This window comes from Microcaecilia unicolor, chromosome 8, assembly GCF_901765095.1.
Source record: "Microcaecilia unicolor chromosome 8, aMicUni1.1, whole genome shotgun sequence".
NCBI lineage: Eukaryota > Metazoa > Chordata > Amphibia > Gymnophiona > Siphonopidae > Microcaecilia > Microcaecilia unicolor.
This window is the reverse complement of record NC_044038.1, coordinates 96745724-96767938: the sequence shown is the minus strand read 5'-3', so window position 1 is coordinate 96767938 and position 22215 is coordinate 96745724. Positions and strand designations below refer to the sequence as shown.

Genomic DNA, 22215 nt, shown 5'->3' with positions numbered 1-22215 from the left:
TTTCACTTGTGTAGCTGCGGTTTCTTTGAATAGACAGTGGTGGATGTTTTGGACAACAGACTATATAGTGGTGATATGTAAGATAGGATGTATTCTGAAACGTTTATGTGTGCATCGCAGTAGCTCTGGAAGGTGTCATAAAATGTTTTCTAAGCTGGGTGGAGATAGATGGCCGGGGGTAGGGGGGGTGGGGGGGGGGAACATAGGACCATTTAATAGTGGTCATACCCAGAAGCCTAACACCTCCACCCTATTATTCAATACAAATACATATGTCACAGACCACTGTGGCCATGAGACATCCACAATAGTGCTATCATTTTGCCCCTTACCAAGTCATCCTTTGTGGAATAGAGAACACACACACTACATATGCCTTAACATCAATTATGATTTTAATTCATGAGGTCTCGGAGTACTATATACAAACATTTCTATATGATTAATTACATATATCACCTATAATCACATTCTAATAGGCATAGAGAGAATGTATATACATTTTTCTTTATGTAGATTTAGCATTCAGTTTTTCCACTACTTTGGTAAGAAATGTTGCAGGAAGTTTAGACAATCTCTTCACTATCTTTCTGTGGTGGCGCCTGTGTCTGGAGTGCCTCATCCATCCATGGTCTTCATCTTTCCTCTGTTGGAAGAATGCAAACTTTCCTCAATTGCAAGCTTAACAGAAACAAACTACTCATTCTAACACTAGCCCTACAGTTCCAAAAGCAGATGCTCTGGCAATTGAGTACTCAAAATATCCAACATGAACACTCATGAGTGACCTTTGTAAGGTATGGATGCATTACATTGCACTGTTAATTTACCTAGTCAGGATGCTGAATAACTGGAGAACATGCAAGATTTTTCAATGTATCTCTGCAGTCTGATGCTCTGATGGACCCAAGATACTCAGTCATTGCAGTGAAACCCAGAGGCACTAAACAATTGAAAGGAAGGTAGCCTATTTATTTCCCACACTTCATAATTGCAGCAAACAAGCTCTCATACATTCATTTTGATCAAGGTAAAGAAACCGTCTCCTATGACATACAACTCAGTAGAGATGGAACCCTTCACTCATTTTGTGTAAAACTCTGAGCTTGTTATGCATGTAAGTAGTAAGGTGGCCACAATGTGCAAACGACACTCCCTTGAATTTATCCTCTGCACAGTGCACCTACTTATCATTTTGCCACCACATGACAGAAAGAAGCTGAGAGATGGGGGACATTATAATTTATTTGTAGGGCCTGTTGCTCATTAGCCTACACAAGAAACATGGTCATACAGCACAATATTTAAAGGCACTAGGGTGAGGAAATATCCTGGAACAGTCTCACAATAATTGCTGTCCCCCTGATTATGAGGTTATACGTCACCTGGCCAAACCCACAAAGTATCCTCTATCAGTTATGTTCTGGAACATGTGGATGTACCTGTTGTCATATCACTCACCAAGGCTAACATTTAAGGTAGCTAGAAGATTGTTCTCTTGCTTCCTGCTACCTACAAAGGAAAATTGGCTGCCAATCTCTACCCTCAGTGTGTTAATTGTTTACAGATGGAACATTCGTATGTATAAGGCTAAAAGAGCATATGACACTGCAGGACCTCCTACAGCCCTTCCTTATCATAATGGCCATGTTTTCTCTACGGAAGTGCAGGGATGAATGAAGCACATTAGCTAGTATTCCCTCTAATTTCCTACCTCTAATGTGGGTCAGTGCTCAACTCCCTAAAATAAACAGTACACACCTGGAATCATTATTATACTTACATGTAGAACCTGTACACCATACAAAACAGCAATGTACTGAAATTCAGGGCAGCCCTGGCAGACACCTGTATTCAAGCAGACATAAAAGTATGAGCAGAGTAGGAGAGGTGTGTTGATCTTCAGAGCAACACCTCAAAAGGCTTACTATTTCCTATGTGCTACATATGTGAGCAAGTACAACATTAAAACTGACCTAGATGTTAACTGTAGAAGGTGGAGACTAAAATTAATCTTTCCAAACAAATTCTCATTAGAAAACAAATTCTCATTAGAAAACAATTCATGTATGAACACATTGGCTATGGCTACTCAGTAGTCAGCGTGCACAAATGGACCTTAAGTCCTTTGTTAACCATCAACTACATGCATCACATCCCTTCATTGCCATATAAACTACTTGAACACCCAGGCTGGAAACATTGGAGTCTTATATGTATAGATTTCACTGTCATCTTTTCACCTTGTAGTAACTGTAATCCCGGTAGCAAACCTTCCGGGGGTGGTAGGCTCCCTTCAGCAGTCCACAAACAAAGTCCTTCCAGACAACACAGCTTTTAGTTCCAAACAGTTTATTTCCCCTCCTCCACAAATCTCAGTTCAAGGGGGTTATAGTCCCATTCAGTTTCCAAAACAAAGCAACAAGAAAAAAAACTTCCCTTTAGATCCAAGTTCTCCCCAGTTCAACAGCCTGGGTTTCAGTTTTAAAAGTCTTTCCACTTGGGTGGTTGCAGAATGGCAGTACACCGCCCACAACACAGCTAATTGACTCCTGTGACCACCCACTGCCTTCAGTCCCTGCAACTCTTCACCAAAGTACAATTACAGTCCATGTCAACTGGCTCCTCCAAACCTGGGGTGTTGGTCCCTCCAGCCTCTCCTTCCTCCAAGCACTCCATTAACTCTGCTTCTCTGCTAGGCTGTTGGTTGGAGACCTCTTCCCCCTCCCAGGTGGAAGGAATCTTGTACTGATTTCTAACCCAAGGGAATTGAGCTTTGTCATCCCTGCTCCCCCTTCTGGCCCTTGTCTGCCATAGCAGTTGCTCTTTCCAGTCCTTTTCCCCCTCCCTTCCATGTGGGGGCCATACCGGGTTTTGGGACCTACCCCCCCCCCCCCCGATCCCTTCTCCCAGGGCCTTGTGGGGAATGTAGTCTGGCCCCATACCTCCTCCTGACCTGCTTAGACCCTCCAACCTCCTTACACACACCCCTTCAAATAATTGCGACTCCCCGCTTCCTCCAGGCTACTTGCTGGGGAGTTCGCAATTCGGAACAGGGCATCAGCGTTCCCATGAAGCTTCCCTGCCCTATGCTGTATTTCAAAGGAAAAAGCTTGTAACGCTAAATACCAGCGGGTGAGCCTGGCATTCTGCCCCTGCATTTGTTGGAGCCATTTCAGAGGCGTGTGGTCAGTAATCAAAACAAAAGGATTGCCCTGCAGATAATATTTTAGAGTTTCTATAGCCCATTTTATAGCCAAACACTCCTTCTCTATAACAGCGTAATGCTGCTCTGCCGGGTGCAGTTTCCTACTCAGATAAAGGACAGGGTGCTCCTCCCCTTCAAACTCTTGGGATAACACAGCCCCCAAGCCCGACTCTGAGGCGTCTGTTTGTAGCAGGAAGGGCTTCTCAAAATCTATTCCTTTTAAGACCGGTTCCTGACACAGGAGGTCTTTCAACATTTGGAACTCCCCACGACCTGCCTCTGTCCACTTTAGGACATTAGGGCACCTTTTCCTCAGCATGTCAGTAAGGGTGCTTGATCTCTCCGCAAATCTAGGAATGAATCTGCGATAATATCCTATCAGCCCCCAAAACCCCCTCAATTCTTTTTTGGTGTGGGGCAGCAGAAAATCATGCATTCCCTGCACTTTATCCCTTAGGGGTTTGATAACTCCCCCTCCCACAATGTATCCCAAGTATTTTACTTCTTCACTAGCAAACACGCACTTCTTTGGGTTCACTGTTAGGCCAGCCCGCCTGAGGGATACTAGCACAGCTTTGACTTTGGGCAAATGGGACTCCCAATCTGAGCTAAAAATGACAATATCATCCATATACGCAGCTGCATAGTCCGAATGCCACCTCAGCAACTGATCAGCCAATCGTTGGCAGCACGCCGCCGCCCCATTTAACCCAAATGGCATTCGTCTAAATTGGAATAACCCTATAGGGGTGCCAAAGTCTGTTTTGGGCTTAGCCTCCTCTGTCAGCGGCACTTGCCAATACCCTTTCGTAAGATCTAAGGTAGTTAAATACTGAGCACGCCCCAGTTTGTCCAGTAAGTCATCTATCCGGGGCATGGGATAAGCATCAAACCGGGATATGGCATTCACCCTTCGGAAATCTATACAAAACCTCTGAGACCCATCACTCTTTGGTACCAACACCACTGGACTGGACCAGGGACTAACCGATTCCTCTATGATACCTAAGTCCATCATTTCCTGTACCTGCCTTATAATTTCCTTCCTCTTAAATTCAGGTGTTCTATGGGGCCTCTGCCTTACAATCCTACCAGGCTCGGTGATGATATCATGGGCCACCAAATGGGTTTCCCTAGGTAGGGGATTGATAACATCCTGAAACTCCTCTATCATTTCCCTTACCCGTTGCCTCTGCCCAGGGGATAGAGACTCGCCAATAACGTGTTTCCCCCCTTCCTGTACATCACTTAGTTGAGGACCCAACTCCTCTTCAGGGACCGCCACAAACCCTTCTCTCTCTATCCACAGTTTCAATATATTTACATGGTAGGTCTGAATCCTACCTTTCGCATGCCTTACCCGATATGTCCATGGGCCTACTCTGGCTGTCACCACACAGGATCTCTTCCACTGAGAAGTAAACTTATGGGGGTCCGAGGCCACCATGACGAGCACTTTATCTCCCACTTGAAATTTCCTTACTTTTGTGCCCCGGTCATAATACCCTTTCTGGCTCTCTTGGCTCTGCCCCAGGGTGTCCTGCGCAAATGCCGTGACCCTCTGAATCCTTGCTCTTAACTCCCTCAGGTATGTACTAACCTCCCTGGGCTCTTCCTCTCTCTCTACCCATGCCTCCTGAATTATGTCCAGAATGTCCCGCGGCAATCGTCCAAAGACCAATTCAAAGGGGGATACCCCTAGGGATGCTTGGATATTCTCCCTACATGCATATAAAGCATAGGGTAACAACTGGTCCCAATCCTCATATTTCCCTTTCAATCCTTTCCTCAACATCTGCTTAAGGGTTTTATTAAATCGCTCTACCATCCCGTTTGTCTGGGGATGGTAGGCAGCTGTGGTAATGTGGCGTATGTTAAAAGCTTCCCACAGTTCTCTTAACTGTCTAGATTTGAAATTGGACCCCTGATCCGTAAGCATTTCTCGTGGGAATCCCACTTCACAGAAAAGCTTGACCAATTCGGTCGCTATACCAGTAGCTCGTATATTTCTAATTGGGAAGGCCCAGGGAAACCTAGTGGCCCTATCCATGACTACTAAAATGTATGCAAAACCCCTAGGTGTTCTGATGAGGGGTCCCACAATGTCCATAGCCATACTTCGCATAGGTTCCCCAATAATAGGCAATGGTACCATAGGTGCCCTGGGAGGGTATCGGTCCACCAACCGCTGACAGGAGGGGCAACTTTGGCAATAATTCTGGACTTCCCTGTGTACGCCAGGCCAATAAAAATGCTCCAGCACCTGTTTCAACGTACTCTGGGAGCCCTTATGCCCTGCTAAAGGATGATCATGGGCCCCTTTTAGAATAAGGCTCCTAAAGACCCTGGGAATTACCAGCTGGCCTCGCACGGGTCCCGCCACCGGATCCTGTATTTCCCGGTACAACAATCCCTCCACCACCCGAAACCGGGGAAACCCGCCTGAAGGCCCCCCTTCCACTTGTTCCCATGCCCTTTTTAATACCGGGTCATCTCTCTGCTCCTGGCCAAAAGTGGGAAATCTCTCCACCACCTCTTGTGGCCTCCATGGCATAGCCTCTCCTTCCCCCAACCTCCTTAGGGCCCTAGCCCGGCTATGCCTCTCCGCCTGCCATGTTTCTCTAGCCTTCCTCCCTTTACCCGGTTCTCCCATTATCTCCTCATGGAAAGGGAAGAGCTAACCTACCGAATCCTCCCCCCTATCCTGCGACCCACCCCGAGCCTTCTGAGCCCGGGTAGTCACCCACCCTGTGACCCCTTGCAACCCCCGTACAAACAGCTCCCACTCCCTCCCCAAAATGAGGTCAAAAGGCAGTTTTGGCAGGATCGCCACATTAAGCCACCCTCTCCCCAGAGGGCTCCATAGTTGGATCCTGAACACCGGGTAGGCGGTTGAAGCCCCATGTATGCACCTAATCCGAATCATTCCTACATACTGTCCGCCCTCTTCCCCCATGGCGGTGCTCTGGATCTTATTCCACAGGGCCTGGAACATCATCGACTGATTCGCCCCCTAGTCTAACAGGGCCTTAACTGTCACCCCTCCCACCTGAACCTCCAGGAAGAAGAAATCCTCGGGGTCTGTTCCCATATGTCCCGCAAACCCTAGCCTTTCCCTACACACCTTCAGCATGTGGCCGGGCTTCCCACATCTATATGAGCACGCAGCTCTGGAATACAATACCACGCAACCTGAAAACGATCTACGAACTAACTGACTTCCGCAAATGATTGAATACTTATATCTTTGAGAAAATCTATGGCAAGGATCAAAACACATGAAGTCCATACACACCAACAAATACGCACCAATACACTCTCGTCTGAATTCCCTTCCCCCGTATCTTCACCACTCTTAAAACTCTACCCACAGATAAAATTATTAGACCTTTATGTTCCCTTGATACTGTTTCATCACCCTCTCAACTCCCCACTGTTATATTCCATTGTTCTATTCCCAAATGATATCCTAACTTTACTCTATCCTCCCACAACTCTTCACAATGTAACCCATAAGCGTATTGCAACAAATTGTATTTCCATCATTCACAATGTATTGTAAGCCACACTGAGCCCGCAAATAGGTGGGAAAATGTGGGATACAAATGCAAAAAAATAAAAAAAATAAATAAATAAAACACCTTCTTCCCCTGGACTGGGACCCGGGTCCCTACGACCCTCCTCCCTTTTCCCCCCGGTCCCAGTATTGGCATGAGTACTTCCCCCTTGACCCATACCCTCTTTGCTACTAGGGAGAAAGGGGTTAGTAGGATGTCTTCCTGCCTCAAAATACAGTTCAGCTCCATGAATCACCCCTTCCAATGAGCGCACCCCTTGCTTAATGAGCCACTCACGCACTGGGGTGGGTATGGCAAACAAAAACTGTTCCACTATAATCTCCTCCACAACCTGTTCTGCCGTCTTCTGTTGCGGCTCCAGCCATTTATAGGCTAAGTCTTTCAGTCTCTGGGCAAAAGCCCGGGGCCGCACTTCCCTCCCCGTAGTAGTCTTCCTAAAAAGTCTCCTATAATGGTCTCTAGTAAGACCTAATCTATTTTTAATGGCCGCCACTACCTGCTCATAATCCATGGAGCTGTCCGCAGGCATGGCCCTGTATGCAGCCAGAGCTTCCCCAGTTAGGCTTCCCGCCAGTCTAACAGCCCACTGTTCTTTCGGCCATTGCACTGCCCTTGCGATCCTCTCAAATGTAGCAATAAAGTCATCCACATCATCACCCTCCCCCATTCGTCCCAAAGAAAAGGGTCCAAACGGAGGGGTACCTACCCCCATGGGTAAACCGGCCACTGTACCCGGGGCTGCCACTGTATCCATCAGGCTCCCTATGGCTTGCATCTGACTTTGCACTGCTTGGCACAGAGGTACACGCTGTTCCTTGGCGGCTTCCACCACTTGCTGCAAGGCCTGTTGAGCCCCCTCCTGCTGCTTCTGAAACTGCGCAGCCATCCAGTGAAGCATTTCTTTCTGCTCCATCCTGCCAGTCTGGAATACCCTGAAAAGAAAACCAAAAACACCAAGTGCAATACCACTTTTTTTTCCACTAATTACTAATTTGTACTGCTCTTCTCCCACCACTCCCCTTTTACACGACCCCGCCTGGGTTCCTTTGTATGACCTGTGTTCCCCCCTTAGCTTCACACTTCAATCCAGCATTGATCCCCCTTCAGGTACCTCTTACCTGGGGTAACCGCTGATCTTCGCTTTGCTAAGGGTGGCCTTGTCAGCTTCACTCCGGCTGCTCTGTGGTAGCTTCAATCGAGTCCCATCTGCGGTGCCACTGTAGTAACTGTAATCCCGGTAGCAAACCTTCCGGGGGTGGTAGGCTCCCTTCAGCAGTCCACAAACAAAGTCCTTCCAGACAACACAGCTTTTAGTTCCAAACAGTTTATTTCCCCTCCTCCACAAATCTCAGTTCAAGGGGGTTAAAGTCCCATTGAGGCCCAGATGCACAAAACCTAACGAGCCCACAACTTGCGTTTTAAACTGGTTCCAGCCAGTTTAAAACGCAAGTAGTTCACCCCGGGCATGCACTAAGGGCATTTTCCCTGCCACGGTAGCAGGCAACGAAAACGGAATGCAAATGTTTGAAAAGCTATTATAATGAGCTGCAGTACCGTTGCAGCCCATTATAATCAGATGCACTATCATTTTTCCGATTCCCTTACCGTAGGAACCCTAACGAGATGTCTGACCTCTTGTTAGGGCTCCTGTGAGGGAATCGGAAAGGAAAAGGGCCCCCAAAAAAGGTTAAAAAGAAAAAAAAAAAGCAGGGAGCACATGTGAGGGGCGTCCTTTAAGGACATACTCTCCCTGCGCTTCTGAGAGACGTCTTTTTTTTTTTGTGCAGTTTTTTGTTCTGCCGGCGCTCGTGTTTTTTTTCCCCCTTCTTGAGAGTCTTCGCCGCGCCACTTACCCCTCCACAGCGAAATTTTTCTATTTTCCTGGTTGCCGGAGAATCGGGATGTCCCTTTAGATTAGGCTCCTCTTCCTGGTCTCTTCAGCCAATCAGAGCGCGTTTCGCTGACAACAGCCAGCTAAGCCCGCTTTGATTGGCTGAAGAGACCAGGAAGAGGAGCCTAATCTAAAGGGACGTCCCGATTCTCCGACTCAGGTACCGAAGGACTAGAGAATGCAAGTGAGCTACAACGAGTAGCTCATTTGCATTCCCTATCGTTGATGCATTCCCGTTCCCTACCGATTCGCTATGGAATCGGTAGGGAACGGGAATTACCAATGTCTTTCATGCATCTGGGCCTCAGTTTCCAAAACAAAGCAACAAGAAAAAAAACTTCCCTTTAGATCCAAGTTCTCCCCAGTTCAACAGCCTGGGTTTCAGTTTTAAAAGTCTTTCCACTTGGGTGGTTGCAGAATGGCAGTACACCGCCCACAACACAGCTAATTGACTCCTGTGACCACCCACTGCCTTCAGTCCCTGCAACTCTTCACCAAAGTACAATTACAGTCCATGTCAACTGGCTCCTCCAAACCTGGGGTGTTGGTCCCTCCAGCCTCTCCTTCCTCCAAGCACTCCATTAACTCTGCTTCTCTGCTAGGCTGTTGGTTGGAGACCTCTTCCCCCTCCCAGGTGGAAGGAATCTTGTACTGATTTCTAACCCAAGGGAATTGAGCTTTGTCATCCCTGCTCCCCCTTCTGGCCCTCGTCTGCCATAGCAGCTGCTCTTTCCAGTCCTTTTCCCCCTCCCTTCCACGTGGGGGCCATACCGGGTTTTGGGACCTACCCCCCCCCCCCTATCCCTTCTCCCAGGGCCTAGTGGGGAATATAGTCTGGCCCCATACCTCCTCCTGACCTGCTTAGACCCTCCAACCTCCTTACAACCTCTATTACACAGGTAGAGCAAGCTTACCTATACCTTGGTGGAATCCATTCATGATCATGCAGATAAACTGCATCTTTTGTTGATACACCACAGGCATTCCCTGATAAGAAGACACACAACTTATCAGTTCTCTGCATCAACAGACAGAGAATGAATGTTCCATTGTCATGGTTGTGGCCGTGCCCTTATGTTCAGACCTACTGTTTCTCTGTATCTACTAGCTCTGTGACCTCTCCAGTCTGCCTTTTTTCCTATTGTTGTTCTTCCTGTAAGCCAAGCCTTGCTTTGGTCTCCCTGCTTCTGCTTCATTTCCTGTTGTTTTTCTTCCTGTAAGCCAAGCCTAGTTTTGATGTCCCTGAAGCCAAGCTTCGCTTTGGTCTCCCTGCTTCTGCTTCATTTCCTACTTGTGACATCATCAGCCTACTCCTTTATAAGAACCCAGAGAGCTTTCCCATGTTGCCTTTGCAAGAGGTCTCTTAATCTGTGTTACCTGTATAGGTCATATCCCTGTTTGGCTTTGTTCCTGAGTCTTGCTCCTGAAGGTCTGTTCTGTGTTTCCCTGAGTCTTGTGTTTCAATGCTTTGCTTTGTTTCTGTGAGTTTGCTTTTGAACCTTGATCCTGAAGGCCTGACTCTAGAGCCACACCCTGCCCTTGGTGTCTGTATCTGTTTGACTTCCCTTGGCTTCTGCTTTTAGTCTAGCCCTGCTTTTGACTCTTGCTATAGTTAAGTTCAGTGTTTAAGCCAATCTCTGTGTTTAGCCAAGCTCTGTTCCTGTTTTCCCTGTTCTGTTTCCTGTATGTGTAGTTCTTGTCTGTTAATTCTGAGAGTCTGTAGAAGCCAGCATTGTCCCTAATTATCTCACTGCTATGCAGGTGTGTCTGCTGCCTCGCAATCTGCCTGGCCTTTCCCTTCCAGCTGTGGATGCTGGTAAGCACATTGCTTCTTTGTTTGTTTGTCTTCACTTACTCTGCTTAATCCTTTGCCTGCTATGTTTGCTTCCTGGCTCTTGAGCTCTGTTTTTGCTAAGTTCTGTTCCTGTTGTGTGTTTGAGCCAGGATCAGCCCCTGCTATGTGTTTGAACTAGTTTCTGGCCCTGCTGTCTCTCAAGCCATGTCCCTTTCAGTATCCTGTTCCCTGCCAAGCCTATATGAGAATCCTGAATCCTGTTCTAGTCAAGCCTGTTTGAGAATCCTGAATCCTGTTCCAGCCAAGCCTATTTGGGAATCCTGAATCCTTTTCCAACCAAGCCTGTTTGAGAATCCTGAATCTTGTTCCAGCCAAGCCTGTTTGAGAATCCTGAATCCTGCTTGAGAATCCTGTTCCAGCCAAGCCTGTTTGAGAATCCTGAATCTTGCTTGAGAATCCTGAACCCTGTTCCAGCCAAGCCTGTTTGAGAATCCTGAATCCTGCTTGAGAATCCTGAATCCTGTTCCAGCCAAGCCTGTTTGAGAATCTTGAATCCTGTTTGAGATTCCTGAATCCTGTTCCAACCAAGCCTGTTTGAGAATCCTGAATCCTGTTCCTGCTTTGTTTATTGTCTTACTTCTGTTATTCTTGTTGCCTAGCTTCTACCCTGTCTTGCCTGTCTAGGTGTGCTTTGTCTTGTCTCTTTCAGTCTATACCTGTGTGGATCCAGTTCTTATCTTTTTCTTGTCTTGCCCTTTTCTGGACCCAGTTTTAATCTACTTCCGTGTGTTGCCTTGTCTTGCATTTCTGGGTCCTAGTCCCAGTTTTATTCCAGTTCCGAGTTTTGCCTTGTCTTGTCTGGGTTCCAGTTCTGGCCCCTTTGCCTTCTTTTCCTTGCCTCGTCTGGATCCAGTCCTTGTTTTGTCCATTGTGTTTAGTTACCTCTGTCCTGCCCTGTCTTGAGTCTGTTAGTCCAATGTTTTTAGTTACCTTGGTCCTGCCTTTGTTGAGTCTGTTAATTTATCTTAGTCCAGTCTGTTCTGATTTCTGCCTGTGCCAGCCTAGGTGATTTACCTGCCAAAGCTCCGGCTTTGGTCCAAGGGCTCACTATTCCTGACAGCTGTGGCATCCATATAGACTTTGATTGAAAACATCTCCTCTCCCTTCTCAAGGTACAACATCATTATCCCCTGCCACCACTGTGCAGACTAGCAGTCTCAACATTAACATTAGTCTTATAGTAAAAAAAAAGGTTAAATAATAATGCATTTATCTTTCACACATTTAGTGCAACAGATTTCCCAAAGATACTTACCTTTACCTTTCTATTTGTTTCAATCCATTGGCAGCAGCATTGCAGACTACCTTCAAATCATGCTCAAATGGCACAAGAAATAGGCAGCAGTGAGACGCCTGAAAGAAATCTGTTGCTCTTTAAATGACGTCATGTAGCTGTGATTGTCATAGGTGTGTGGGTGTGCGCCGGCGCACATGTGCCTTCATGCTTTCACTTTTGTTTATGCACATTACAAAATGACGTCCTCCAGCAGGAAGCCACACCTGCAGACATCAATCATGCCTCTTCCCTGGCTCCTCCGCACTTTCAACTACCTCTGATACCAGTGTCACTGGACCTGGGTGCTGCGCTGCTATAATAAGCAGAAAGTGCACAGGCGTGAGGTAGGTTGAGAATCAGGGCCATTGCTATCCATTGGTGTCCACACCCCACCCCCAGTCTAGCATCTCCTTTCTCTTTTCTCCTTCCTCCTTTCTAACACCCTGACCCCTTTTTGATCCCAGTATGTTAAAAGTTGAGGAACCAAATTTTATTTATTATTTAATTGATGGCTTTTCTATTTCTTTGTAAACTTCCCATATGTTGGAAAATCAGTTCCTTGTAGATAACGATCCGACGACTCTTTTGAGTTTGCAGAAATTAAAATATGACGTTAATACCACTCTCTCTAAAGAGGCACTGGAACTCATTCATACCCATAAATCAACATTATATGCCGAGAGCAATAAAGCCAGCCACCTTCTTGCGCAATACCTTAAAACTAAAAGAAGTAGGAATAGGATATCGCAGATTGTTGACTCCGCGGAGATCATGCATACCTCTGATGAAGCCATTGCCCGGCAATTTCAATTATACTACAACAAATTATATGACTCTGAAGTTCAATTTTCTGCAGAGTCCTTTGGGGACTTTGGGAACCATCTTGATCGGCCTCTAATAGACGTCCCTCAAAATCATACTTTAGAGCAACCCTTCTCCCATAAGGAGATTCTGGAAGCTATTCATTCTCTTTCTAAAGGTAAATCCCCGGGAAATGATGGTTTCACTGTAGAATGCTATCAGTCGTTTGTAGATCTTCTGGCACCCAAATTGCGCGTTATATACAACTCTCTTTTATTGCATGAGGGTCAAATTGGCACCTTTTACCAGTCCATGATCATTGTTATACCCAAACTGGACAGAGACCCAACTAAAGTTGAGAATTATAGACATATCTCTTTGATTAACATAGATAACAAAATTTATGCAAAAGTCTTGGCACTACGTCTTCAACATATCGTTCCGGATATAGTTCATAGAGGTCAGAACGGGTTTACGCTGGCTAGATTAGCTAGTGATAATTCTCGGCTTCTATGGAATATTCTGGCACATGTTGAGGGCTCTCGTGAGCCGTTTATAGTGGTATCACTGGACGCCGAGAAAGCTTTTGATAGAATTGAATGGTCATATCTGTTTCATACTCTGGCTTGGTTCAATTTTAGTCCAGCATTTATTAAAATGATAAAAGTTCTATATACTAATCTGATAGCCTCCATCTCAGTGAATGGTAATAATTCTCAATTTTTTCCCCTTAGTAGAGGCACCAAACAAGGTTGTCCACTATCTCCTCTTCTTTTCAATATTGCTTTAGAGCCGTTGGCTATAGCTATTAGGGCTAATTTAAATATTTCTGGTGTTTCTGTAGTGGGGGAGATGTTTAAACTTTCCATCTATGCTGATGATATATTGCTGTACACTACGCCAAACTCTCTTCCCAGTGTATTGGAAGCAATCAATTCTTTTTCCACTCTGGTTATAAAATAAACTGGTCTAAATCAGCCATAATGCCGCTAAATTCACTAGTGCATAGATCCCAGGTGTCTCAATACCCATTTTCCTGGGAACCTAATAAAATTAAATATTTAGGAGTCTGGTATTCAAAATCAGTGGATCAGACTATGTCTCTTATTGCTGACTAAATCTTAACGTTAACCTCTTCAATTTTAAATCTATGGTCTCTGCTTTATTTAACTTGGTGGGGGCGGGTAGAGGCTATTAAGATGGTTCTAGCTCCAAAGTTAAATTATATTTTTAGTATGACCCCCCCTCTCCCTTAAAAAATCTCTCTATATCAAGATCGACTCCTTGATAACTAAATTTCTTTGGAGACAAAAACCTCCTCGCATTGCACTCAAGAAGCTTAAGCTACCTAAACATTTGGGAGGTCTTAATGGCCCTGATTTCAAAAAATATCACATGGCCTTTCGACTTGCACAGTCTTTAATGTGGTTCCAAGGGGAATTCTCTCATCTCACACCCAGGTGGCAGATTTTTGAGGTCACCTTGGTGCACCCTTGCCTTTTATATCTTCTCCCATATGCAGATTTGTACTCATTTACGAAACGCCTTAGGCTGCTAAAAGCCGCTGCTTCTGATATATGTTTGTTTAGGGCTGGTCTTGGAATTACCACTGCCTCACTGGAAGATAAGTACATAAGTACATAAGTAATGCCATACTGGGAAAAGACCAAGGGTCCATCGAGCCCAGCATCCTGTCCACGACAGCGGCCAATCCAGGCCAAGGGCACCTGGCAAGCTTCCCAAACGAACAAACATTCTATACATGTTATTCCTGGAATTTTTGAATTTTTCCAAGTCCGTTTAGTAGCGGTTTATGGACTTGTCCTTTAGGAAACCGTCCAACCCCTTTTTAAACTCTGCTAAGCTAACCTCCTTCACCACATTTTCCGGCAATGAATTCCAGAGTTTAATTACACGTTGGGTGAAGAAAAATTTTCTCCGATTTGTTTTAAATTTACTACACTGTAGTTTAATCGCATGCCCCCTAGTCCTAGTTTTTTTGGAAAGTGTGAAAAGACTCTTCACATCCACCTGTTCCACTCCACTCATTATTTTATATACCTCTATCATGTCTCCCCTCAGCCGTTTATTGTCTTACTTCTGTTATTCTTGTTGCCTAGCTCCTACCCTGTCTTGCCTGTCTAGGTGTGCTTTGTCTTGTCTCTTTCAGTCTATACCTGTGTGGATCCAGTTCTTATCTTTTCCTTGTCTTGCCCTTTTCTGGACCCAGTTTTAATCTACTTCCGTGTGTTGCCTTGTCTTGCATTTCTGGGTCCCAGTCCCAGTTTTATTCCAGTTCCGAGTTTTGCCTTGTCTTGTCTGGGTTCCAATTCTGGCCCCTTTGCCTTCTTTTCCTTGCCTCGTCTGGATCCAGTCCTTGTTTTGTCCATTGTGTTTAGTTACCTCTGTCCTGCCCTGTCTTGAGTCTGTTAGTCCAATGTTTTTAGTTACCTTGGTCCTGCCTTTGTTGAGTCTGTTAATTTATCTTAGTCCAGTCTGTTCTGATTTCTGCCTGTGCCAGCCTAGGTGATTTACCTGCCAAAGCTCTGGCTTTGGTCCAAGGGCTCACTATTCCTGACAGCTGTGGCATCCATATAGACTTTGATTGAAAACATCTCCTCTCCGTTCTCAAGGTACAACATCATTATCCCCTGCCACCACTGTGCAGACTAGCAGTCTCAGCATTAACATTAGTCTTATAGTAAAAAAAAGGTTAAATAATAATGCATTTATCTTTCACACATTTAGTGCAACAGATTTCCCAAAGATACTTACCTTTACCTTTCTATTTGTTTCAATCCATTGGCAGCAGCATTGCAGACTACCTTCAAATCATGCTCAAATGGCACAAGAAATAGGCAGCAGTGAGACGCCTGAAAGAAATCTGTTGCTCTTTAAATGACGTCATGTAGCTGTGATTGTCATAGGTGTGTGGGTGTGCGCCGGCGCGCATGGCGCACATGTGCCTTCATGCTTTCACTTTTGTTTATGCACATTACAAAATGACGTCCTCCAGCAGGAAGCCACACCTGCAGACATCAATCATGCCTCTTCCCTGGCTCCTCCGCACTTTCAACTACCTCTGATACCAGTGTCACTGGACCTGGGTGCTGCGCTGCTATAATAAGCAGAAAGTGCACAGGCGTGAGGTAGGTTGAGAATCAGGGCCATTGCTATCCATTGGTGTCCACACCCCACCCCCAGTCTAGCATCTCCTTTCTCTTTTCTCCTTCCTCCTTTCTAACACCCTGCCCCCTTTTTGATCCCAGTATGTTAAAAGTTGAGGAACCAAATTTTATTTATTATTTAATTGATGGCTTTTCTATTTCTTTGTAAACTTCCCATATGTTGGAAAATCAGTTCCTTGTAGATAACGATCCGACGACTCTTTTGAGTTTGCAGAAATTAAAATATGACGTTAATACCACTCTCTCTAAAGAGGCACTGGAACTCATTCATACCCATAAATCAACATTATATGCCGAGAGCAATAAAGCCAGCCACCTTCTTGCGCTTCTTTTCTCCGATTTGTTTTAAATTTACTACACTGTAGTTTAATCGCATGCCCCCTAGTCCTAGTTTTTTTGGAAAGTGTGAAAAGACGCTTCACATCCACCTGTTCCACTCCACTCATTATTTTATATACCTCTATCATGTCTCCCCTCAGCCGTCTCTTCTCCAAGCTGAATAGCCCTAGCCTCCTTAGTCTTTCTTCATAGGGAAGTCGTCCCATCCCCGCTATCATTTAGTCGCCCTTCGCTGCACCTTTTCCAATTCTACTATATGTCTCTCTTTGGTATAACTCTGGCTTTCAGGATGTTCTCCTGCAGTCTCAACAAGCGGAATGGATAGGAAGGGGTATATGGCAATTATCTCAACTATATATCGCTGGTAATCTGTTATCACCTGATGCTTTGTCTGCATGATATAATATCTCTTTAATAGACTCTCACACCTGGAAGGACATTTCTACATATATTACCACCTTTCAAGTCTCCAATTCTCTCTTAACGACTCCTTCAGATTTTATCTCCTGCTGCCGCACCATTGTCTCCGGTGCCAAGAAGGCGTCTCTAATCTATAAAAAACTTCAGGATCTGTATGTTGGGCTTGAAGATTCTCACCAGTGGATTTTTTTAACAATCTGTAAGTACTGTGCTCGAGTTATAGGAGGCAGTGAATCACCCGACATTCCTAAGATTTCAACCAAATATTTCTTTATCATGTCTAATGGTGCTATTAAAGGTGACCTAGGAAAATTGGTTAGTCTCAGGGTGGAGATAGCAAGGCAATTTGGCTTTCTAGGTTGAAGGTAATCAATAGAAATCAAACAAAATAAAACATGGAAAAGAAAATAAGATGATACCTTTTTTATTGGACATAAATTAATACATTTCTTGATTAGCTTTCGAAGGTTGCCCTTCTTTGTCAGATCAGAAATAAGCAAATGTGCTAGCTGACAGTGACGGCTACCACACTCCTCTACTTAGGTTGAAGGTAGCAAGAGAACATGAGGCCAAACCTTCCAGCAACCTTAAATGTTAGCCTAGGTGATTGATTTGACAACAGGTACATCCAGATGTCCCGGAAGATAACTGTTAGAGGATAGAAGATAGTTGGCAGGTTTGGCCAGGTGAAGTATAACCTAATGTTCAGGGGGACAGCAGTTATCCAGACGCTCTTCCTGGATATTTCCTCACTATAGTGCTTTCAAATATTGTACTCTGTGGCCTTGTTTCTTGTCTTGCCTAATGCTCAACAGGACCTACAAATTAAGTAGAATGGCCCCCATCTCTCAACTTGTTTCTATCATGTGGTGGCCAAAATGGTAAATAGGTGTTCTCTGAAGAGGACAAATTCAAGGGAGTGTCTTTTGCACATTTGGGGGAACCTTACTACTTACATGCATACAAAGCTCAGAGTTTCACACTATTAAGTGAAGGGGTCCATCTACACTCAGTTGCATGTCATAGGAGACTGGTTCGTTACCTTGATCAAACAAATGTGAGAGCTTGGTTGCTGCAATTGTGGAGTGTGGGAATTAAATAGGCTGCCTTCCTTTCAGTTCTTTACTGCCTCTGGGTTTGACCTCATAGAATGAGTATCTTGGGTCCATCAGAGCATCGAACTCCAGAGATTCATCTATTAATCCTGCATACCCTCCAGTTATTCAGCATCCTGAATACCAAAATAAACAGCGCAATGTAATGCATGCATACTCTACAAATGTAACTCATGAGTGCTCATGTTGGATATCTTGACTACTCAATTGCCAGAGCATCTCCAAAGACTGCTTTTGGAACTGTAGGGCCAGTGTTAGAATCAGTTTGTCTCTGTTTTGAAGTTTGCATTTGAGGAAAGTTTCCATTCTTTTAACAGAAAAAAGATGAAGACCATTGATGGATGAGGCCATAGGAGCCAACTTTTCAAAATGATTGGGGGTGCTGATTTTTTTTTTTTTTTTACAGGTCGTGCATTCCCCCCTCGCCTCCCCTCCCCCATCCCCTCCCTCTCCTCCCCCTCCTCTTCCCCCTCCTCCTCCCCTCCTCCTCTTCCCCATCCTCCTCCCTCGCCTCCCCCTCCTCCTCCCTCTCTTCCTCCTTCCTCCTCCCCTCCCCTTGTCCCCCTCCCTCTCCTTCCTGCAACATTTCTTACCAAAGTACTGGAAGAACTGAATGTTCGATGTGCATAAAGAATAATGTTTAAGTTGTACATCACCTCTCTGCCTATTAGAATGTGATTATAGGTGATAGGTGTAATTAACATATAAATGTGAGCATATAGTACTCCTAGACTTTGTGAATTAAAATCCTATTTTGTGTTGGTGCATATGTAGTGTGTGTGTGTTCTCAATTCCACAAAGGATGACTTGGTAAGGTGGAAAATTATGGCACTATAGTGGACCTCTCATGGCCACAGTGGGAGGTGACATATAGCTATGGAAAATCACGCAAAAGCTACGACAAAGAAAATGTTCAACATAATGTGGATGTTGAAGCATGTGAAACCTTATCTTCCCCTAAAAACCTTCCGCAATTTGGTCCAATCCACTGTACTCACCCATGTTGACTACTGCAATAGTGTTTTTATTGGATGCAAGGCCCAAATTCTGAAAAAACTCCAAACTGTCCAAAACACAGCAGCCAGACTTATTTTTGGTAAGTCGCGATTTGAGAGTGCAACACCTCTCCATTTAAAACTTCATTGGCTCCCTGTTATGGAACGAATACATTTCAAAGTCTACACGATGATTCATAAGATTATCTACAAAGAATCCCCAACCTACATGTACAATCTGATTGACCTTCCAACCAGGAATCGCTCTAGATCTTCTCGAACGTATCTAAATTTACATCTTCCCAACTGTAAAGGAATTAAGTACAAAACATATTATGCATCCAATTTCTCCATTATAGGTAGCAAGCTCTGGAATGCCTTACCAAGATCAATTCGAACAGTCAATAACCATTTACCCTTCTGGAAGCTGCTAAAAACTTACCTCTTCAAGCAAGCCTACACAAAGGACTTGACTTAAATTAAGATCCTTCTGCGCTTCCCAGATCTGACTTTATGACAGAACCTGAAATATGCTCCTCTTTTACCCTTTTTGATTTCATCCCTCTTCCAGCCATCATTATACATGTTTAAGAAAATTAAAATTAAAACTCAGGATCAAATGAGGAGTATCTGCCCACCATAAAAAGTGCCTGGCTCGCGTGGATGAGGGACAGGGAGATATGCATGGAGATAGGAGGGTGACAAAGCAGTACAATTTTATGGTTTATAATGGGCTAGAAAACCCAGATCTTTGTTAAGTCCTGTCTGGTGGGTGTTCACTGCCCTGAAACAGCTGTCACGCCTGTTGATGGGCAGACCCAACCAGACCCCCAACTCTAGCTCCTGCAGCAAGTCTCAACCATGCACAGAGACTTGCTGCAGGATCTTGTTGCCCAATGTAAAATATTGGGCCAGATTGTGGCAGAGCTCAGGATGCTCCATTAGGAGCAGCGCCAACCTCAATAAGGGCAATGGATAATAACCATTGTGTATACAGTTTTTCATGTTTATTTGGTACAAATACAATGTTTGCAGTTTTTCACATACAAAGGTCTATGTCTCCACTCTGTACAAAATGTGTTGAATTTATCTTATATAATAATTCTCACCTCTAACGTTCTAATGTGCCTGGGACCAGGGCCGGTCTTAGGGCGAGGCGACCGAGGCGACCGCATAGGGTCTCGCGCTCAAGGGGGCCCCGTGCGGCGTGCCTGAAGTCGCCCCGCCCCGACCGCCCGAGCTCCAGTCCCCCTCCCTCTGTCAGTGGTGTAGCGAGAAGGGCTGCTCCTTCCAACCCTATCCTAACTTTAAAAAAAAATTTGCGAAGAGCCGGAGAAGCAGGCAGCACCTCGCGTCTGCCCTGCTAATAAAAATCTCCTCGACGTCGTCGGGGCTTCCCACATTGAGTCCCGCCCTCCTCTGAGGTAACTTCCTATTACTGCGAGGGCGGGTGGGACTCAATGTGGGAAGGCCGGACGATGTTGAGGAGATTTTTACTGGCAAGGCAGAAGCAAGGCGCTGCCTGCCACTCCAGCACATCGCAAATTTTTTTTAAAGGCAGTGAGGGTGGTAGCAGGAGAATGGAGCTGGTAGGTGGGTCGGGTCGTTCGGGGGGGGGGGACTCAGATGGGAGAAGGGTGGGGGTTCTCGGATGGTTGAAGGGGACTGGGGTGGGGAGGGGACTGTCCTATGTTAAACTGTACAGCGCTGTGTAACCCTAGTAGCGCTTTAGAAATGTTAAGTAGTAGTAGTAGAAGGGGACTGAGGTGGGGTGGGGTGGGATGGGGATGGGGTTCTCAGATGGCAGAAGGGACTGGGGTGGGGAGGCGAGGGGGTTCTCGAATGGGAGAAGGAGGAGAGAGGGCTCTCAGATGGGAGAAGGGGGCTGGAACTGGGATCTGAGAAGGGGCCATATGGGAAAATGGGGGCCATGCCTGGGGCTGATGGGGAAATGGGGCATGCATGGGTCAGGTGGGAGAATGGTTCTGGGGCTGAAAAGGGGGGCCATAATACAAGGTATGTGGATGAAGGGGGCTGGAACTGGGGGCTGAAAAGCAGGGCAGCTGGGATAAGGGGGCTAGTACTGGGACTGGAGGCTGAAAAGGGGTAGAGGCTGAAACTGTGGGGACGGGGCTGAAAAGGAGACAGGGAGAAGTGGCTGGGGCTGATGCTTGGGACTGGTGAGAGAAAAGGGCTGGGGTTGAAACTGGGGGCTGAAAAGGGAGAAGTGGCTGGGGGCTGAAGCTCGGGACTGGTGGGAGAAAAGGGCTGGGGCTGAAACGGGGGACTGGTGGGATAGTGGGGCTGGAACTGGGGGCTGATAAAAAGGGGCAGAGAGAGGAGCAGATCCTGGATGGAAGGGAGAGGGAGGGCAAATGGTGGATTGAAGGGGCAGAGAGAAAGGGCAGACAGTGGATGGAAGGGATAGAAAGGGCAGACAGTGAATGGTAGGGGGAGAGAGAGAGGGCAGACGGGCAGATGGTAGATGGAAGGGGCAGAGATAGAGGGCAGATGTAGATGGAAGGAGCAGGGAGAGAGGGCAGACATTGGATGGAGGGGACAGCAGAGAGGGCAGACACTGGATGGCAGAGAGAGACCGAAGACAGATGCTGGAAGGAAGGAAGACAGTGAAAAGAAGATGAGTAAAGCAGAAACCAGAGACAACAAACTGTAAATAAAAATATATTTTTCTTTTTTTGCTTTTGGATAAAGTAGTATTGTGGCTGTGTTAATAAATGTTTATAATAGAACATGTAAACAAGGTAATCTTTTTACTGGACTAATTTTAATACATTTTGGCTAACTTTCGGAGAACAAAACCCCCTTCCTCAGGTCAGGATAGGATACTGTAACAGTACTATACTGCATTGACCTGAGAAAGAATGTTTTGGCCTCTGAAAGCTAAATGTATTAGTCCAATAAAATGGTATTATTTTATTTTCTATATTTGTTAATTTGTAAAGTGGTGATTGGTATTTGTTAGTTTTTTTCAAATTTACATCTGCTGTCTTTATATTTTGCACAGTACTAGGGGACATTTTCTGTTTCTGTGGTGTTGCATTGTATGCATTGTATGCAGAGTCTGGCATCTTGGGGGTTCAGTTTAATTTTTGTCTAAATAGAAAGTTTAAATATTACTACTTATTCTATAGTGGATTAGGGTGTATCTGTGTTTGTGAAAAAGACATGGCTTTCAGTTGGCATTGACTGTGCAGGATCGACAAGCCCTGGAGCTGGGGGCCTTGGAACTCGGAGGGAGGGGTGGCCGGCCCTGGAGCTAGGTGGGGGGCAGGGCTAGGGGGGGGCCCATCAAATTGGTCTGCATAGGGCCCCGCACTTGCTAAGACCGGCCCTGCCTGGGACCATGGCTCTCTCGGAGGTGTTCTGCTAGGCAGCTTAAAATGTACTGACGTCAGTGACAGATGATTCCAAGGCAAGGGGAGGAGTAGGGAAGCACGCTCCGTGTGTTTCCCTACTCCTCTATCTGCCTGAGAAACAGCTGTCAGTGCCCCCCCCCCGGCGCAACACCCAAGCCCCTGCCCTGCAAAA

The 22215-nt window shown here is 45.7% G+C and overlaps 1 long non-coding RNA gene across 1 annotated transcript; it reads right to left on the bottom strand.

Moving 5' to 3' along the window:
• Positions 1–435: 435 nt before the first annotated feature.
• LOC115475407 lies at positions 436–2674 on the bottom strand. Its single transcript, XR_003943025.1, has 4 exons — positions 2634–2674; positions 1784–1848; positions 831–943; positions 436–646 (listed from the first exon to the last, which is right to left on the bottom strand). It is a non-coding gene; the product is annotated as an uncharacterized LOC115475407 (long non-coding RNA).
• Positions 2675–22215: the final 19541 nt, after the last annotated feature.